This window comes from Procambarus clarkii, chromosome 2 (assembly GCF_040958095.1).
Source record: "Procambarus clarkii isolate CNS0578487 chromosome 2, FALCON_Pclarkii_2.0, whole genome shotgun sequence".
NCBI classification, from domain to species: Eukaryota; Metazoa; Arthropoda; class Malacostraca; order Decapoda; family Cambaridae; genus Procambarus; species Procambarus clarkii.
The window spans coordinates 25503858-25518267 of NC_091151.1; positions in this window are offsets into that span (position 1 = coordinate 25503858).

Sequence of the window (14410 nt, forward strand, 5' to 3'; positions counted from 1 at the left end):
TGTAGCTGGTAATGTGCTCCAGTGGATAAGGGAGTACCTAATCAATAGGAAGCAGAGAGTTACGGTGAGGGGTGAGACCTCCGATTGGCGTGAAGTCACCAGTGGAGTCCCACAGGGCTCTGTTTTCGGTCTTATCTTGTTTCTTATATATGTAAATGATCTCCCGGAGGGTATAGATTCATTTCTCTCAATGTTTGCAGACGATGCCAAAATTATGAGAAGGATTAAGACAGAAGAGGACTGTTTGAGGCTTCAAGAAGACCTAGACAAACTGCAGGAATGGTCGAACAAGTGGTTGTTAGAGTTTAACCCAACCAAATGTAATATAATGAAGATAGGTGCAGGGAGCAGGAGGCCAAATACAAGGTATTATCTGGGAGAGGAAATTCTTCAGGAGTCAGAGAAAGAAAAAGACTTGGGAGTTGATATCACGCCAGACCTGTCTCCTGCAGCACATATCAAGATTACAACATCAGCGGCATATGCCAGGCTGGCCAACATACGAACGGCATTCAGAAATTTGTGTAAAGAATCATTCAGAACTCTGTATACCACATATGTCAGGCCAATCCTGAAGTATGCAGCCCCAGCATGGAGTCCATATCTAGTCAAGGATAAGACTAAACTGGAAAAAGTTCAAAGATTTGCGACCAGACTAGTACCCGAGCTGAGAGGTATGAGCTACGAGGAGACACTACGGGAATTAAACCTCACTTCGCTGGAAGACAGAAGAGTTAGAGGGGACATGATCACCACATTCAAGATTCTCAAGGGAATTGAATATAGATAGAGACAGGCTATTTAACACAAGGGGACACAGGTGGAAACTGAGCGCCCAAATGAGCCACAGAGATATTAGAAAGAACTTTTTTAGTGTCAGAGTGGTTGACAAATGGAATGCATTAGGAAGTGATGTGGTGGAGGCTCACTCCATACACAGTTTCAAGTGTAGATATGATAGAGCCCAATAGGCTCAGGAATCTGTACACCTGTTGATTGACAGTTGAAAGGCGGGACAAAAAGTCCAAAGGTATGCCACTAGACTAGTCCCAGAACTATGAGGCATGAGTTACGAGGAAAGGCTGCAGGAAATGCACCTTACGACACTGGAAGACAGAAGAGTAAGGGGAGACATGATCACAACCTACAAAATCCTCAGAGGAATCGACCGGGTAAACAAGGATAAACTATTCAACACTGGTGGGACGCGAACAAGGGGACACAGGTGGAAACTGAGTACCCACATGAGCCACAGAGACGTTAGAAGGAACTTTTTCAGTGTCAGAGTAGTTAACGGATGGAATGCATTAGGCAGTGATGTGGTGGAGGCTGACTCCATACACAGTTTTAAATGTAGATATGATAGAGCCCAGTAGGCTCAGGAATCTGTACACCAGTTGATTGACAGTTGAGAGGCGGGACCAAAGAGCCAAAGCTCAACCCCCGCAAGCACAAATAGGTGAGTACAAATAGGTGAGTACACACACACACACACACACACACACACACACACACACACACACACACACACACACACACACACCATCAGTTCAGTTCTGGAGAGAGTCACACGTGGTGTCCGTAGGGTCCGGGAATAACATCAATTATCTCGAGACATTGAAGGGTCACCGAGACAAGAAACAGTTTTTTTGTCACAGAAGTGTACGCAAACGCAGTGATCAAGTGTATAGTGAGCTCCTACAGCGGTAGAGCAATTAAGAAACAAAAATAAGGCCGAGTGGCAAGATCAGTGTGTACCGTTGGGTCAGCTAGCCACCCAGCCTAGCAGGACCTACGTTTTGTTTGCTGAGTAATGTGTTGTGAAGCGGATTGTAGCATACTTAGTGATTGATCCACCGAAGTGTGTGCACCGTTTAGGATCGTATGCTAAGTGCACATAGTGGTGACGACCAGTGAGGAAGATAGGAACGAATGTTACCAGGAGCACGTGGAGACAACAGTAGCACGTGGAGACAACATTGATACCAGAGAGAGGAGAGGGCAAGCGACCAACCCCGTCATAAGGACATCTCTTCAAACTCACCTAGGCGTGCTTGCTCGGGGTGAGCTGACGGTAGGTACCCCTCTCTAGGTCATCAATAAGGTGTACAGAGTGACTTAAAATACCTAATTTAAAGTAGGTCTCAATATCTCAAATATACAACTCCGTGGCTCACTTGGGTGGGGCTTGACACATGATACCCTGGTGACCACTCACGATCCTCACCCCTCACCTTCCCACGCCTTACACTACCCTAAGACACCCCCCTACCCCTTCCCCTATACACAAACACCCCAGCACCCAACACACACACACACACACACACACACACACACACACACTCACACACACACGCACACGCACACACGCGCACACACACGCGCACACACACACACGCACACACCCGCACACACACACACACACACACACACACACACACACACACACACACACACACACACACACACATATACACACAAACACACACACACACACACACACACACACACACACACACACACACACACACACACACACACACACACACGCACGCACACAAAGACACACACGGACACACACACACGCACATACAGACACACACACACACACACACACACACACACACACACACACACACACACACACACACACACACACACACACAGGCTGGAGTGAGAGGGAAGGTACTCCGGTGGATAGAGGAATACCTAAGCAACAGGAGACAACGAGTCTGTGTGAGGGGTGAGGTCTCAGATTGGCGAGACGTCACAAGTGGAGTCCCGCAGGGGTCAGTCCTTGGACCTATACTGTTTCTGGTATATGTAAATGATCTCCCAGAGGGTATAGATTCGTTCCTCTCAATGTTTGCCAACGATGCAAAAATTATGAGGAGGATTGAAACAGAGGATGATAGTAGGAGGCTACAAGATGACCTGGATAGACTGAGTGAATGGTCCAACAAATGGCTGTTGAAGTTCAACCCGAGTAAATGCAAAGTAATGAAACTAGGCAGTGGAAACAGGAGGCCAGGCACAGGATACAGAATAGGAGATGAAGTACTTAATGAAACAGACAGAGAGAAAGATCTAGGAGTTGATATCACACCAAACCTGTCTCCTGAAGCCCACATAAAGAGAATAACGTCTGCGGCATATGCGAGGCTGGCTAACATCAGAACGGCGTTCAGGAACCTGTGTAAGGAATCATTCAGAATCTTGTACACCACATATGTAAGACCAATCCTGGAGTATGCGGCCCCAGCATGGAGCCCGTACCTTGTCAAGCACAAGACGAAGCTGGAAAAAGTCCAAAGGTATGCTACTAGACTAGTCCCAGAACTAAGAGGCATGAGTTATGAGGAAAGGCTGCGGGAAATGCACCTCACGACACTGGAAGACAGAAGAGTAAGGGGGGACATGATCACAACCTACAAAATCCTCAGGGGAATCGACCGGGTAAACAAGGACGAACTTTTCAACACTGGTGGGACGCGAACAAGGGGACACAGGTGGAAGCTGAGTACCCAAATGAGCCACAGAGACGTTAGAAAGAACTTTTTCAGTGTCAGAGTAGTTAGCAAATGGAATGCATTAGGAAGTGATGTGGTGGAGGCTGACTCCATCCACAGTTTCAAATGTAGATATGATAGAGCCCAATAGGCTCAGGAATCTGTACACCAGTTGATTGACGGTTGAGAGGCGGGACCAAAGAGCCAGAGCTCAACCCCCGCAAGCACAATTAGGTGAGTACAATTAGGTGAGTACACACAGGTCAAGCGGGATGGTAAGACAACAGAATGAAGCTGGAGGAGAGGGACTGGACGAGTCATTCATGGAGATGATTGCTAAGGCATGGAAGGAAGTCAGTGGGGAATTGAAGGACCTGAGGGAAACTATATGTAAGCTGCAGATAGAACTAAGTGCAGCACAAGAGGAGATAAAAAGCCTAAAAACAGGCCCTCCTCAGACTCTGGCCCAGGGGACCAACCCCCAGGTGCCAGGAGATGTAGCTATGGCAGGGACCCCTACAATTGGCCCAACCTTTGCTGAAATGCTCAAGAGCCCAGGAGCAATGTCCACAGTCAAGGAAGTTGTAATGAAAGCAGTAACCTCACAGGAGGCAGCTAGATGCACAAGCCAGCTAATGGAAAGGAAAAGAGCTGTAGTAGTGGTAGGTGTCAACGAACAAGAGGGCTCCACAAGGGAGGAAACGAGGACTAAAGACAAAGCTGCAGTGGCAGGGATATTAAAGGAGATAGGAATGGAAGGGGCTGAACAAGACATAGAACAGTTTTTCCGGATTGGCCAGTACAACAGAGACAAAAAAAGATTGATCAAGGTAGTATTCAAGAGCGAGGACATCAAAGAGGACATTCTAGTAAGGAAGAGCAAACTGAGGCATGCAAGGAACTACAAAGAGGTATATGTTCAGAGGGACATGACCAGAGACGAGATAGTAAGGGCAGCAGATGCAAGGAAAAGGCGCAAGGAGAGGGAAGAGAGCCAGGGAACCTCAGCCTCCAACCCAGCAATCCCAGAGGGGAGTGGGGAACCCCAATCCAGCAACCCAGGAACCCCAGGGGGGAATGCAACACCCCAGTCCACCACCCAATAGGGCCCTCCCTACCCCCCAGCACAAACCCTTCCTTGCCCCTGCATAATGCCCATCATGAAACCCAAATCCTCCCCCTCCCCTTACCCCAAGTAGCCCCTGCTTTCCCTGCCCCAAGCAGGCCTGAGCAAGACCAAAGCCCTCTATCCCCCACTCCACCTCCCTCCAAACCCCTGTCAACTACACCGCAGGAGGGCGTGCCCTCTCCCCAAGCAATTCCTGCTCCCTCACCCCCAGGACTTCCTCCTGACCCAAGCAGGCCTGAGGAAGACCTAAGCCCTCCACCACCCACTCCACCTCCCCCTGAACCCCTGGCAACTACCTCACAGGAGGAGGAGCCTACCCAAGTAGCAATGACCATAGAACAACCTCCTACACTTGTAGGGAGTGTGGGTGAAAGTGGATATAAGAAAGTGAGCTTCAAGGTAATGTACTCAAACATTGATGGGATTACCAACAAAGCAAGTGAACTGGCAGAAAGGGTGCAAGAAGAAAACCCTGATGTAATAGGACTAACAGAAACAAAATTGTCAGGAGTCATAACAGATGCTGTGTTTCCAAAGGACTACTATATAGTAAGGAAAGAGAGGGAAGGGAGAGGAGGTGGAGGAGTGGCCCTGCTGATAAGGAAGGACTGGAGTTTTGATGAGATGGAAATTCCGGGCTGTGACGGATTCAGAGATTACATAACAGGAACTATAACAATGGGTGGACCTAAGATAATAGTGACAGTCATTTACAACCCTCCCCTAAATGACAGAAGACCTAGACAGGAGTTTGATAGGAACAACATGGCAACCATTAATATAATAGAGAGAGCAGCTTCAGTTGCCTGCAGGAATGGCTCAAGACTCTTAATCATGGGTGATTTCAACCATGGAAAGATAGACTAGGAGAATGGGGACCCACATGGTGGTGCAGATACGTGGCGAGCTAAACTCTTGGAAGTGGCAACAAGGAATTTTCTGAGCCAGCATGTCAAGGAACCCACAAGAATGAGAGGCAATGATGAACCAGCTAGACTCGACTTAATATTCACCCTGAATGAGTCAGAAATAAGGGAAGTCAAAGTTGAAGCCCCCATAGGAATGAGTGACCACAGTGTACTGACCTTTGAGTACTTGGTGGAGGTAGGGATAACCTATCCAAGGATGGGAGTGGAGGGGAAAAGACTGAATTACCGAAGAGGAAAATATGACGAGATGAGGAACTTCCTCAGGGGAATACCATGGGAAACAGAACTTAGAGACAAGAATGTGCAGGTCATGATGGATTTTGTCACCCAAAAGTGCCAGGAAGCTGCAGACAGGTTTATCCCCGTCCAAAAGGAGAAAAACGAAAAACAACAGAGAAACCCATGGTTCAACCAGGAATGTAAGGTAGCGAAACAATTGAGTAAAAGAACATGGAGAAACTACAGAAATAACAGAACACCAGAGAGCAGGGAGAGATACCAGAGGGCCAGAAATGAGTACATCAGAGTGAGGAGGGAAGCAGAGAGACAGTTTGAAAATGACATCGCGAGTAAAGCCAAGACCCAACCAAAGCTGCTCCACAGCCATATCAGGAGGAAAACAGCAGTGAAGGAACAAGTGATGAAGCTGCGGAAAGGGGAGAACAGATACACAGAGAATGACAAGGAGGTGTGTGAAGAACTCAACAAGAGATTCCAGGAGGTCTTCACAATAGAACAAGGAGAAGCCCCTGCACTAAATGAGGAGGCGGCAAACCAAGCAACCTTGGAGGAATTTGACCTCACCAGTGATGAGGTCAAAAGGTGTCTGCTGGAGCTAGATGTGACAAAGGCTGTTGGGCCTGATAGAATCTCACCATGGATACTAAAGGAAGGTGAAGAAGCACTAAGTGTGCCACTCTCTATGGTGTATAACAGGTCACTGGAAACAGGAGACTTGCCAGAAAGTTGGAAGACAGCTAACGTGGTCCAAATATACAAAAAGGGTGACAGGCAAGAGGCACTGAATTACAGGCCAGTTTCCTTAACTTGTATACCATGCAAGGTGCTGGAGAAGATCGTGAGGAAAAGGCTTGTAGAGAATCTGGAGGGAAATAACTTTGTAACGCACCACCAACATGGGTTCAGAGATGGTAAATCGTGCCTCACAGGTTTAATAGAATTTTATGACCAGGCAACGAAAATTAGGCAGGAAAGAGAAGGGTGGGCCGACTGCATTTTCCTGGATTGCCAAAAAGCCTTTGACACAGAACCCCATAAAAGGCTGTTAAAAAAGTTGGAGCAACAGGCAGGAATAAAAGGGAAGGTGCTCCAGTGGATAAGGGAGTACTTAAGCAACAGGAAACAGCGAGTAACGGTGAGGGGGAAGACATCAGAGTGGCGAGATGTCACCAGCGGAGTCCCACAGGGCTCAGTACTTGGACCCATCCTGTTTCTAATATATGTGAACGATCTTCCAGAGGGTATAGACTCATTCCTCCCGATGTTTGCTGATGATGCAAAAATTATGAGAAGAATCAAGACGGATGAAGATAGACAGAGACTACAGGATGACCTGGATAAACTGGAGGAATGGTCTAGAAAATGGCTGCTGAAGTTCAACTCTGGAAAGTGTAAGGTGATGAAATTAGGTGAAGGGAGCAGGAGGCTGAACACAAGGTATCATCTGGGAGGGGAAATCCTGCAAGAATCAAATAGAGAGAAGGATCTGGGGGTTGATATCACACCGAACCTGTCCCCAGAGGCCCACATCAAAAGAATATCATCAGCGGCATATGCTAGACTGGCCAACATAAGAACTGCCTTCAGAAACTTGTGTAAGGAATCTTTCAGAACACTGTATACCACTTATGTAAGACCAATCCTGGAGTATGCAGCTCCAGCCTGGAGTCCATACCTAGTGAAACACAAGACAAAGTTAGAGAAGATTCAGCGGTATGCCACCAGGCTCGTCCCGGAACTGAGAGGATTGAGCTACGAGGAAAGGCTAAAGGAGCTGAACCTCACATGCCTGGAAAACAGAAGAGTAAAGGGAGACATGATAACCACCTACAAAATTCTCAGGGGAATTGACAGGGTGGACAAAGACAAACTCTTCAGCACGGGTGGGACACGAACAAGGGGACACAGGTAGAAACTTAGTACCCAGATGAGCCACAGAGACGTTAGAAAGAATTTTTTTCAGTGTCAGAGTAGTTAATAAATGGAATGCACTAGGAAGTGATGTGGTGGAGGCTGACTCCATACACAGTTTCAAATGTAGATATGATAGAGCCCAATAGGCTCAGGAATCTGTACACCAGTTGATTGACAGTTGAGAGGCAGGACCAAAGAGCCAAAGCTCAACCCCCGCAAGCACAATTAGGTGAGTACAATTAGGTGAGTACACACACACACACACACGGAGAAACTATAGGAATAACAGGACACTGGAGAGCAGAGAAAGATACCAGAATACCAGGAATGAATATGTCAGGATGAGAAGAGAGGCAGAAAAACAATACGAAAATGACATCGCAAGCAAGGCAAAGACTCAGCCTTAATTGTTTCATAGCCACATCAGGAGAAAAATAACAGTAAAGGAACAGGTTATGAAATTAAGGATAGGGGCAGAAGGATTCACTACAAATGACAAGGAAGTGTGTGAGGAGTTGAATAAGAAATTCCAGGAGGTCTTCACCTTAGAGCAAGGAGAAATTCCAGAAGTAAGAGAGGGAATAGGTAACCAGGAACCACTGGAAGACTGAGATTACCAGCGGGGAAGTAAGGAAGTGTTTACTAGAGTTGGATGTGACAAAAGGCTATTGGCCCAGATGGAATCTCCCCTTGGGTTCTAAAGGAAGGAGCAAGAGAACTGTGCCTACCACTCTCCATAGTGTATACCAAATCACTGGCAACAGAGGAACTGCCAGATATTTGAAAAGCAGCTAACGTAGTCCCGATATACAAGAAAGGGGATAGACGGGAGGCACTGAACTACAGGCCAGTGTCCCTAACCTGCATACCATGCAAGCTGATGGAGAAGATTGTACGAAAAAACTAGAGGAGCATCTGGAGCGAAGGAACTTTGTAACACAGCATCAACATGTGTTCAGGGATGGCAGGTCCTGCCTCACAGGGTTACTTGAATTCTACGACAAGCCAACAAAAATAAGGCAAGAAAGAGAAGGGTGGGCAGACTGCATATTTTTGGATTGTCAGAAAGCCTTTGATACAGTGCCACTCACGAGGCTAGTGCGAAAGTTGGAGATGCAGGCTGGAGTGAAAGGGAAGGTACTCCGGTGGATTGAGGAGTACCTAAGCAACAGGAGACAACGAGTCTGTGTGAGGGGTGAGGTCTCAGATTGGCGAGACGTTACAAGTGGAGTCCCGCAGGGGTCAGTCCTTGGACCTATACTGTTTCTGGTATATGTAAATGATCTCCCAGAGGGTATAGATTCCTTCCTCTCAATGTTTGCCGACGATGCAAAAATTATGAGGAGGATTGAAACAGAGGATGATAGTAGGAGGGTACAAGATGACCTAGATAGACTGAGTGAATGGTCCAACAAATTGCTGTTGAAGTTCAACCCGAGTAAATGCAAAGTAATGAAACTAGGAAGTGGAAACATGAGGCCAGACACAGGATACAGAATAGGATATGAAGTACTTAATGAAACAGACAGAGAGAAAGATCTAGGAGTTGATATCACACCAAACCTGTCTCCTGAAGCCCACATAAAGAGAATAACGTCTGCGGCATATGCGAGGCTGGCTAACATCAGAACGGCGTTCAGGAACCTGTGTAACGAATCATTCAGAATCTTGTACACCTCATATGTAAGACCAATCCTGGAGTATGCGGCCCCAGCATGGAGCCCGTACCTTGTCAAGCACAAGACGAAGCTGGAAAAAGTCCAAAGGTATGCTACTAGACTAGTCCTAGAAATAAGAGGCATGAGTTATGAGGAAAGGCTGCGGGAAATGCACCTTACGACACTGGAAGACAGAAGAATAAGGAGGGACATGATCACAACCTACAAAATCCTCAGGGGAATCGACCGGGTAAACAAGGATGAACTATTCAACACTGGAGGGATGCAAACTAGGGGACACAGGTGGAAGCTGAGTACCCAAATGAGCCACAGAGACATTAGAAATAACTTTTTCAGTGTCAGAGTAGTTAGTAAATGAAATGCACTAGGAAGTGATGTGGTGGAGGCTGACTCCATACACAGTTTCAAATGTAGGTATGATAGAGCCCAGTAGGCTCAGGAATCTGTATACCAGTTGATTGACGGTTGAGAGGCGGGACCAGAGAGCCAAAGCTCAACCCCCGCAACCACAATTAGGTGAGTGCACACACACTCACACACACACACACACCCCTCCTATGCACCTCCAGCCCACATTTAACCCCCTAACCTTGTGACCCCCTAACACCTTCCCCATCTCCCTCTTCCCCTCTTTTACCCCAAAACCCCCACCTACCCCCGATTCCCCCCTAACTAGTACACCCTCTCTTCCACTCCCAGCACCCATGCTCCATTCTCCTCTCAGCCCTCTGCCCTCAATATCCCTCTCCCCCCCAACCTCTCAACCTCTATCTGACTCTCAATCTCACTCTATTTCTCAACCCCCCTATGCTATTCAGACCCCTAACTTTCAGACCCATTATGCCCTTCCTACCCCCCTAGATGCCTAGACCCCATTTGCGCCTACCAGGCACTCCCAGGACACCCCCCTTGCACCCCCCCATTCACCCCCACAGCACCCACTCGCCCCCCAGACACCCCCCCCCAGTCCCCCCCAGACCCCCCGTGAGAGGGGGAACTCTGACACCCGAGTTTCCAAGAAGAGTCTCAAGGTTTGGTACTCCAATGATGATGGGGTAGCCAATAAAGCAGAAGAAATAAAAGAAAGAGTTAGTGAGGCAGACCCAGACATAGTGGCAATAGTGGAAAGTAAAATAAATGGCACGATCTCAGATGCAATCTTTCCAGAGGGGTACCAGGTGATAAGAAAAGAAAGGACACAGAGACAGGGAGGAGGAGTGGCATTACTAATAAAGCGGAAATGGAAGTTTGATGAGCTGGAAAATCCGGGAACCAATGAAAGCACGAGCTTCATACATGGAACTCTGACAGTGGATGGGAAGAAGATTGTAATTTTGATACTCTACAATCCCCCACCAAACAGTAGAAGGCCCAGGCAGAAGTACGAGGACAGCAACAAGACATGTATAGATGAACTGCAGAGGGCAGCAACTATAGCGCATAGAATGAGAGCGAAGCTGCTGGTCATGGGGGACCTAAATCACGGAGAGATAGATTGGGAAACGAGGAATCCCCCATGGCTGGGAGGAGACCTGGGGAGCGAAGCTGGTAGACGTTATTGACAGGAATTTCCTAACACAGCATGTGAAGGAAGATACTAGGGAAAGAGGAGGGGATACGCCCAGCCTATTAGATCTCATTTTCACCCATAATGTAGAAGACATCGAGCAGTTGGAACATGACATACCACTAGCAGCCAGTGACCATTGTGTCCTAGTCTTTGACTACATGATGGAGCTTAAAATTGTGACCAAAGGACAAGAGGTCCAGGAAAGGAGACTTGATTACAGAAAAGGGGACTACAGAAGGATAGGGGACTACCTGGGAGAAGTGCAGTGGGAGGAAGAACTTAGAGGAAAAACAGTGCAAGGTATGATGAACCAAGTCATATTGAAATGCAAGGAGGCTAAAGTGAGATTTATTCCAACAATAAAGAAACAAAGCAGGAGGGAATATAATAACCCATGGTTTAATAGACAGTGTCAGGAAGCAAAGGTGAGAAGCAGGAGGGAGTGGAGGAAGTACAGAAGACAAAGGACAGAGGACAACAGGATTAGATGTAACAGAGCTAGGAATGATTACATTAACATAAGACGAGTGTCGGAAAGAAATTATGAGAATGATATTGCAGTCAAAGCGAAAAAGCAACCTAAATTACTACATAGGCATATAGGAAGGAAGATGTCGGTAAATGACCAAGTGACAAGACTGAGGAAAACAGAAGGGGCATATACAGAAAGCAACAAGGAAATCTGCGAGGTACTGAATGCAAATTTCCATGGAGTGTTCACAACCGAGCCTGAGCAGCTCCCATTGATAGAAGCGATTACCCTAGATGAAAGACTATCAGATATAGAGGTGACAGCAGAGGAGGTAATGAAACAGTTGACAACACTGGATGCAAATAAAGCTGTTGGACCAGACAAAGTATCACCATGGATACTTAAAGAGGCAGCGCAGGCTCTCAGCGTGCCTCTGGCAATGATCTTTAATGAGTCACTTATGTCGGGAGAATTGCCCAGTTGCTGGAAGGAGGCAAATGTTGTACCGATTTTCAAGAAAGGTGATAGGGAGGAGGCACTTAACTACAGACCCGTATCACTGACAAGCATCCCCTGCAAAATACTTGAAAGAATAATTAGGCTAAGACTTGTTGAGCACCTAGAGAGCATTGGGTTTGTAAACCAGCACCAACATGGGTTCTGGATAGGGAAATCATGCCTAACAAACCTTTTAGAATTCTATGATAAAGTAACAAGGATAAGGCAGGACTGAGAAGGCTGGGCAGACTGCATGTTTCTTGACTGCCAAAAGGCCTTTGATACAGTACCGCACATGAGACTGCTATACAAACTTGAGAGGCAGGCAGGAGTAAGCGGAAAGGCCCTAGTATGGGTGAAGAACTACCTAACAGGAAGGAGCCAGAGGGTAATGGTAAGGGCCGAGAAGTCGGACTGGCGAACAGTAACAATTGGAGTACCTCAAGGATCGGTGCTGGGACCAATCCTCTTTCTAATTTACGTAAATGATATGTTTACAGGAGTGGAATCATACATGTCAACGTTTGCGGATGACACAAAATTAATGAGAAGAGTTGTGACAGACGAGGATTGTAGGATACTCCAAGAGGAATTAAACAGGTTGCAGAGATGGTCAGGGAAATGGCTACTGGAGTTTAACATCAGCAAATGTAAGGTTATGGAAATGGGATCAGGTGATAGGAGACCAAAGGGACATTACACAATGAAGGGGAACAGCCTACCTGTAACGCTTCGAGAAAGAGACCGGGGAGTGGATGTGATACCTAATCTAACTCCTGAGGCACATATAAATAGGATAACGACAGCAGCGTACTCTACACTGGCGAAAATTAGAACTTCATTCAGAAACCTAAATGAGGAGGCTTTTAGGGCGCTTTACACTGCCTACGTGAGACCCGTCTTAGAGTATGCCGCGCCATCAAGGAGCCCCCACCCGAAGAAACAAATAAAGAAACTGGAGAACGTTCAGAGGTTTGCGACGAGGCTTGTCCCAGAGTTACGAGGGATGGGATATGAAGAGCGTCTGAAGGAACTGAACCTTACGACACTAGAGAAAAGAAGGGAGAGAGGAGATATGATAGGGACATATAAAATACTCAGGGGAATTGACAAAGTGGAAATAAATGAAATATTCACATGTAATAATAACAGAACGAGGGGACATGGGTGGAAACTGGAAACTCAGATGAGTCACAGAGATGTTAGGAAGTTTTCTTTTAGCGTGAGAGTAGTGGAAAAATGTAATGCACTTGGGGACCAGGTTGTGGAAGCAAATACTATTCATACTTTTTAAGACTAGGTATGATAGGGAAATGGGACAGGAGTCATTGCTGTAAATAACCGATAGCTGGAAAGGCGGGATCCAAGAGTCATTGCTCGATTCTGCAAGCACAAATAGGTGAGTACAAATAGGTGAGTACACACACACACACACACACACACACACACACACACACACACACACACACACACACACACACACACACACACACACACACACACACACACACACACACACACACACACACACATGGAGAAACTATAGGAATAACAGGACACTGGAGGGCAGAGAAAGATACCAGAATGCCAGAAATGAATATGTCAGGATGAGAAGAGAGGCAGAAAGACAATACGAAAATGACATCGCAAGCAAGCCAAAGACTCAGCCTAAATTGTTACATAATCACATCAGGAGAAAAATAACAGTAAAGGAACAGGTTATGAAATTAAGGATACAGGCGGAAGGATTCACTACAAATGACAAGGAAGTGTGTGAGGAGTTGAATAAGAAATTCCAGGAGGTCTTCACCTTAGAGCAAGGAGAAATTCCAGAAGTAAGAGAGGGAATAGGTAACCAGGAACCACTGGAAGACTTTGAGATTACCAGCGGGGAAGTAAGGAAGGGTTTACTAGAGTTGGATGAGACAAAGGCTATAGGCCCAGATGGAATCTCCCCTTGGGTTCTAAAGGAAGGAGCAAGAGAACTGTGCCTACCACTCTCCATAGTGTATAACAAATCACTGGCAACAGGGGAACTGCCAGATATTTGGAAAGCAGCTAACGTAGTCCCGATATACAAGAAAGGGGATAGACAGGAGGCACTGAACTACAGGCCAGTGTCCCTAACCTGCATACTATGCAAGCTGATGGAGAAGATTGAGCGAAAAAAAACTAGTGGAGCATCTGGAGCAAAGGAACTTTGTAACACAGCATCAACATGTGTTCAGGGATGGCAGGTCCTGCCTCACAGGGTTACTTGTATTCTACGACCAGGCAATAAAAATAAGGCAAGAAAGAGAAGGGTGGGCAGATTGCATATTTTTTGATTGTCAGAAAGCCTTTGATACAGTGCCACACACGAGGCTAGTGTGAAAGTTGGAGATGCAGGCTGGAGTGAAAGGGAAGGTACTCCGGTGGATAGAGGAGTACCTAAGCAACAGGAGACAACGAGACTGTGTGAGGGGCGAGG